The sequence below is a fragment of the Euprymna scolopes genome, chromosome 35, assembly GCF_053919585.1.
Source record: "Euprymna scolopes isolate OS-2025 chromosome 35, ASM5391958v1, whole genome shotgun sequence".
Taxonomy (NCBI): domain Eukaryota; kingdom Metazoa; phylum Mollusca; class Cephalopoda; order Sepiida; family Sepiolidae; genus Euprymna; species Euprymna scolopes.
The window spans coordinates 86,384,032-86,391,845 of record NC_136516.1 but is presented as its reverse complement, the minus strand read 5'-3'; the positions used below and the strand labels follow the sequence as shown (position 1 = coordinate 86,391,845).

The 7,814-nt window shown below is 32.7% G+C and overlaps 1 protein-coding gene and 2 pseudogenes across 2 annotated transcripts in view; 1 reads left to right on the top strand and 2 right to left on the bottom strand.

The window, feature by feature from the left end:
• The window catches only part of LOC145259971 (sodium-dependent neutral amino acid transporter B(0)AT3-like), a 183,060-nt gene that overhangs the window by 117,398 nt on the left and 57,848 nt on the right, over positions 1 to 7,814 (bottom strand). The gene's annotated exons all lie outside the window — the stretch shown is intronic.
• LOC145260057 (U2 spliceosomal RNA) lies at positions 568 to 700 on the bottom strand (annotated as a pseudogene).
• LOC145260019 (5S ribosomal RNA) lies at positions 7,648 to 7,764 on the top strand (annotated as a pseudogene).

Below are 7,814 nucleotides of genomic sequence, written 5' to 3'. Positions count from 1 at the left end.
AACAACAACAACAACAACACCACCACCACCACCACCACAATCAAAACAATAAACAATAAACAATACATCTGTTCTTAGGAATGACCTAATACCAGGCAAGGACAAGATAATTCGGATATCTGAAAGTTCAAAACGACCTACTTTTGTCGTCCGGATTAAGATAATCCACCCAATCTCATAATCCATTTCGTCTCAACGCCAGCATAGTGATGATGATGATGATGATGATGATGCTGATGATGATGATGATGCTGCTGCTGATGATGATGATGATCATCATCATCATCAGCAGCAGCAGCATTGCTATTCCTTGAATCTCATTAACCTTATCCTCGAGTGATTTTCGACCTTGATAAGCAAAGAAATACAGACCTATTTATTTTAGAGAAAGTTGGGTAAACATCCCAGTTTGACCAGTTTTCGTCTCACAAAATTTAGATTCGATTCTTGTTTGTCAGTTTTTGGGGGGCAACGTTGGCACATGTTCTTAGAAAGAAAACATGTACCTATTTACTATGCCTCCCCACGGGACAGAGTTAGACACCAGGGTCATTTTTTAACGTGGAGAAAAGGTACAAAAATAAAAATTGTCATAGTCGTGAAGGATTTCTCCTCCACCGAAAGAGAACAAGAAATGGAAGTGCAGCATCTGAAGAACAGATACTACACTTTGATCTTGACCAAAAGGCCAAGAAGTTGATTTAATCTGTTTGTGAAATTATTTTATTCGATCCGGATAATTTTCAAAATGACGCCATTTTAAGAAGAGAGTAACTCTGTAGTCTTCAGTATAGGATTACTTCCCTTTGTTTGGTTGACTCGCCGAAAAAAAAAAAGAAGAAAAGAAAATGAAGTGGCCATGCATTGATGGATACATTATTACTTCTTTTTGTTTGGTCTAGTTTTCGCTATCTTTAAGACTAGTACGAATGCCCGGCGTTACCCGGAGCAAATATCAATTGTTGAAAAACTATTTAGTCAGTAAGTCATTTAACCACCTGCAATCAATGTATCAACATGCTCTCTCGAATTCACAATAGTCCTAATGTTAATTTAAGGGATATTCAATTGTTTACCATGAAACACTGATTCGGAATATATATTATATTTATGCATATTTTATCGAATATACCTCCTAATATATATATATATATATATATATATATATATATATATATATATATATATATATATAACTACTTAATTTACTCACATAAAATTAATATACGAAAGTATAAATTTATGCGTAAACTTTAAGTATTTACTTCAAAAGTGCTCAATACGTAGGTAGAGCTAGTTAGTAATTGATAAAATATATATGGCGATTAAGCTACACTGAATATTCCGCGTTTCATCCACTCTAGTACTCTTCAGGCTTATAAATATTCAGTGTAGCTTAATCGCCATATATATTTTATAAATTACTATATATATATATATATATATATATATATATATATATATATATATATATATTAGCGTACATCTTGTAAATACCACTCCTTCTACTCTTCTTACGCCTACTACTAGTACTATTCACTCTGATGTATTCCAACAAAACAACTATATCCATTACAGAGCGCATTCACAGATACGCAAACACACAAACACAAAAGGACGCACGATCAATAGCGCTTAGCACATGATTCCATTCATCTCCCAACTTCTACAATTCATTCATTCACGAAACTACTGCTGTTTATTCTATGCGTTCTCAGGGGTTGTACATAAAAAAAGCGGCCCTGCACCAAGCATAATGAAATGTATAGTTTTCCTTCAGCGATACGATACTCCCGCGAAAATGTCTTCCTTACTACTACAATGAAAGCACGCTGCTGTCTTTTCCACTGGCTTCAAATACACACACACACACACACATATATATATATATATATATATATATATATATATATATATATATATATATATATATATATATATCCATGGGATCACCCTTAGGCCCAACATTTGCTGAATATTACATGTCAGCAATTGAAAATAAAATCTTTAAAGGTAGTATTGAAAAACCCACAATATATGCACGATATGTAGATGATATATTTATATTATCCAAAAATATAAACGAAATAACAAAACTAAAAGAAACACTCGAACTAAACTCCCATCTAAAATTTACCATAGAACATAATATAAACAATAAAATACCATTTCTAGACATATTAATTAACTTCGAAAACAACGACAAATTTACCACCACCGTATACAAAAAACCAACCAGTAAACATTCCTGCCTTCTTAATTTTAACAGCTATTGCCCCAACAAATATAAAATAGCCATAATAAAAAACCTATTAGACCGAGCACACCGAATATCATCTAGTAAAATCCTTTTCTACAAAGAGCTAGCAAACATTAAACAAACACTAGTTAACAATAACTTCCCAATAAAATAATCGATCAAGAAATAGCCCAATTTATTAGAAATAAAAACACACCAATTAATCAAAACGAAAACACCCTAATTCCCCTATACTGCAAAAATCAAATGCACTATAATCACAAACAGGACGAAATCACCATCAAAAATATTATAAAAAAATACATAAAATAAAAAATCCTAACAACAAAATAAAACCAATAATATATTATAAAAAATACATAACGAAAAACCTAGTAGTAAAGAATAATAACAACGATACAACCGATAAAATGAGTATGGTCAATGGAGTTTATTTGTTTAAATGCCCCCCCCCCCAGGACTGCTACTCGAAAAATATGAACTATATTGGCCATACACGCACTACATTGGGAAGACGTCTCACGGGACATCAGAACACCTCCAGCGCTATTTGCAAACACCTCGAACAAGAACATAACATAATAAACACCACCTCGAAACAATACAAAGAACTTTTAAAAAATAACACTAACATATTAAAGACTTGCAATAATTACCAACGACTAACAATGCTAGAAGCATTAATAATAAAAAGTAAAAACCCAACCATTAATAAAATAAACTTTGACAACAGCAGCCGAATTCTCCACCTATTCTAACACGATAAAGGTGAAGAGGAAGGAAGAAAAAGAAAATTCAAATTAAGCGAAACTACACATAGTAAATTAGTAATAAAAACAGTAAAACGACAGAGAACAAATCAATCAATAAGTAGGATGCACCGGAAGAACAACCCTGACGATGGTCAATCGAGACCGAAAACGTTCGGTAAACTAGGGGACTTTATAAGAACTTTAGATCCCACAACAAAAAATACTTGTACGAAAACAAGAAAAATTCGAAAGAAAGATCATAAAAAGAAGAACGAAGATCCTCTTCAATAAAATATGCGCGAATATATATATATATATATATATATATATATATATATATATATATATATATATATATATATATATATGATCCCAACCGGTCGCAAATATTTAATAGCTAAAATACAGATATTGGCGATTGTATAGTATAGTTAACAACAAGAAAAAAAAAGTTAGAAAAGCAAAAACAAAACAAAACAACAAATAGACAAAAAACAATTGTTACCAAACGCAAGAAATTTTTTTTATTTTTCTCCGTATCTAAATAATTTTCGTGCGGGTTTACTGATTGTAAGATTTATTATCTATGCATCTGTTAGTGTTTCTTTTACTTAGAAAAGACAGCGTTCACAACTAATTGGTCAGGTCGCGAATTTCAAAATTAGCTGCTGCTACTACTACAGCTGATGTTGCTACTGCTGCTGCTGCTGTTACTACTACTACTACTACTACTACTACTACTAATAATAATAGAGTTTATCATTATTCGATTGGCAATCACCCCTGGACTTAGGCTTACGGTTCAACTATTCACCTTAAAATCTTTGTTGTTGTTATTATTATTATTATTATTATTATTATTATTATTATTGAAGCATCCTAGATTGAGGAAGTAAAAAGTGACGCTTACAAATGCATAGATATAGTAAATCTTAGAATCAGTAATCACCGAGGTGACGTCCCCACCGCTCTCATTCGCGCAGACCAGATGTCCTAGGACGCTGCTAATAGTTCTTCTATCAAGAACCGTTTCTGAAGACCAAGATCTCGACAGGTGCTTGACAGACCCGCTTTTCGTGTATTTGTCTATTAAGTAAACTTGTCGGCATATTTGAATAGTTAGTGTATTATTTGTAAGCGCAAATACATCCAGTTATATGTATTTATTTTTTTATTTTTATTTTAATTATTTTTTTTTTCTGAAGGCATAAAAACATTTCCGAAGCAGGTAAAAGGGTATAAATTTTTTAATTTAAGAAGGCGTTGACATTTGTGTATAGTTATTAATGGTGTATAGTTACAGTGTACATTTATTAATAGCGTATAGTTATTAATGGTGTATAGTTATTAATAGTTTATAGTTATTAATAATGTATAGTTGTTAATAGTGTATAGTTATTAATAGTGTATATTTATTAATAGTTTATAGTTACAGTGTATAGTTATTGATAGTGTATAGTTATTTGTAGTGTATAGTTATTAATAGTTTATAGTTATTAACAGTGTATAGTTATTAATAGTGTATAGTTATTAATGATGTATAGTTATTAATATTGTATAGTCGCCAACCTGATACGTTTAGTTTCCCGAGTTCAAAAAGATGCACCTAAAGAAAGCCGGAGGGTACATAGGCCGAAACTTAGTAAAAATAAGTACCAAAATGAGAATCGTTGTCCAAATAACCCAAATAATTCACAGAAGTTTCTTTTGCTATGTTGAAATTATCAGAGCGAAACCAAAAATGTCGCACCCGAACCCCCCCCCCAAAAAAAAAACCGTGACCTAATTCATTCTTTTTCTTTCAATAGACAAGAATTTTTTTTGTTTTGTATTTCCAGTTGATTAATTTAATCTTTCAATTCAATGTTCTTTGGGGGATTCTTAAAAAAATAACTATTAGTATTTAGACTATTATTTCAAACCAAATAAGATTTAATATTAATATTTAAAAGAATTTTTGTTTTATATTAATGAAAACTTTCCAAACTTTGACCCCCCCCTCAAAAAAAAAAATCAATTGACTAGCTAAAACCAATATTTATAATTTTCCCCTACTCTATAGCTGTGCCTAAATGTAAACGCAGATTCCATGAACAAAGCTTCTTTCCCAGAACGACCCGCCGTTGGAACACTGTTCCACTGGCATGCTTCTCGGCTAAATACAACATGATAAACCTAATGTAAACAAGTTGTCCTCATAGATAATCAAATTCCATCCAATTTACACCGTGAACGATTACTTCACTACATTTATTAACCCTTATCCTCGAGTGGCTTTCGGGTCTTGATAAGTGTTGATATATATATATATATATATATATATATATATATGTATATAAAAGCTTAAGCCTGAGGAGTCCTAGAGTGGATGAAACGCGGAATATTCAGTGTAGCTTAATCGCCATATATATTTTATAAATTAATAACTAGCTCTACCTACATATTGAGCACTTTTGAAGTAAAGTTTACGCATAAATCTATACTTTCGTATATTAATTTTATGTGAGTAAATTAAGTAGTTATATATATATATATATATATTAGTTTATTTTCTTAAAAATTGCGTTGTAATTTGGCTTTCAAGCGCACTTTATGCGTATTTTATTTTATTCAAACTTTCAAATTAAATATATAATCTATAACGGAACTCACATCCCTGACGTTAACGCACCGTTCCGGACATTTAAAAAATACAACCGCTGAGAGACAACACGCGGATCTTTACTACTGACTTTGTCTTTCTACAACTTTGCAACATGGCAATAAAGAAGAAAAAAGAAAAGAAATACTGAGGATGGAGTTTGACTGCGAAATATATTTAAATTATAAATTTAAAGCGAGTAAAATATTTGTTCATTTTCTTAAAATTGCGTTGTAATTTGGTTTTCAAGCGCACTTGATGCGTATTTTATTTTATCCAAATTAAATCAACGCTTCTATAACGGAACTCGCACACACACACACACACACACACACACACACACACACACACAGATTAGATCACTGTGACAGACGTAAAGAACATTTAAAATTAAAATATTTATATTCAATGTTATTGCTCGCGGTTAATGGTAGTCGATTGGATGCTGTCTTTGCTAATCGAGCCAGAGATGGCTCGTGTTGCTGGGTTCGAATCTGCACTGAAGATTTCCGAAAGGATGAAACACTAGTGTCTATAGGTATTTAATTATTATAGTAAAAACAATAATTACACACACACACACACACACACACACACACACACACACACACACACACACACACACACACACACACACATATATATATACATTTTCAATTTGTCTTTACATGAGCAGTAATTTGTTGCTACACAGTCATGAGCATGTTTCGGTCTTCTAGTGTTTAGTAACTAGAGACCTCTTCAGGCAAAAAAACGCTTATTTACGAAAAATAAGCGTTTGTTTCCTGAATAGGTCTCTAGTTATTAAACACTAAAAGACCGAAACATGCTCATGATTGTGTAGCAACAAATTACTGCTTATGTAAAGACAAATTGAAAATGTATATATATATATATATATATATATATATATATATATATATATATATATATATATATATATATATATATATGAATGGTTCGCCCAGAATCAAAATGGCGGTCACGAACTATTTACTCAATGACTTGCGAACCGGCTTGAAACTTATTTTAATATTTTTTACAACCGACATATAAGTAGGTAAATTCTAACAAATTGTTTTTGCCCAATTTCTTCAACTCTATTCTCTTCAATGTAATTCATATCGGCAATAGTAATAATTATTCTTGTGCTTCTGACGAAAAGGAGTCTGAATGGTAGAGTTAATCACGTAAAAGCTATACAATAAATACCAACGTGATATGAGAGACTATCACTGTTTGCTGACGGGGTTACTCTTATTAAATACAGAGTCCCTATAAAAAAAAAACGGGAAAAGCCTTTATCCCCCCCCCACCAGCTTCCATCATCACCCCCTTTCCCACCTCGGAACATCGTAGACATTCCTTTAGTGTTACACACCGACTGAGACTCGCAATGTGCCAAACTACCACCCATACACCACCCACACGATTGTGTCTTTCTGTCTCCCGCCCCCTCTTACGTATTTTCCCTTCTCACACACTTGCTTGCTCCATCCACTTTCTATCTTCTTCTTCTTCTTCTTCTTCTTCTTCTTCTTCTTCTTCTTCTTCTTCTTCTTCTTCTTCTTTCCTATCAGACACTACCCTTCATCTTTCCACTTTTCATCGAAGAATGAACGGCATCGAAATACTCTAAAGAAACGTTGTCATATAGCGCGAGTTCAGTGCGCAAGCCCGCGCAAAAAACGAAACGAAAAAAAAAATAAAATAAAATAAAAAAGAAAATAGGATATATAATTTCGAGGGGAATTTTTGGGAAAAATGTGATGATTGAAAATTAAAAGTACACACACACACACACACACACACACACACACACACACACACACACACACACACACACTTCAAAAACAGATGATGATTGCAATTCTGAACATAAATGTTAACCCCCCCCCCCCCCAAAAAAAAAAAAAAAAATTAACGCAATGGAGGCTATAAAGAACGCACGTGCACACATAATTTTATTTTCATTAACATTCTACATAAATCTGATATACGGAATAATCACGTTGACACACTGGTTCTCGTCAGAACACCGAAGTTAAGCAACGTTGAGCCTGGCTAGTACCAGATGGGTGACCATTTGGGAATTCTAGGCGCTGTATGTGCTTTCCGCTTAGTTCGACATTGTTTCCAGTCGTCCCGAACCTCCATTTGC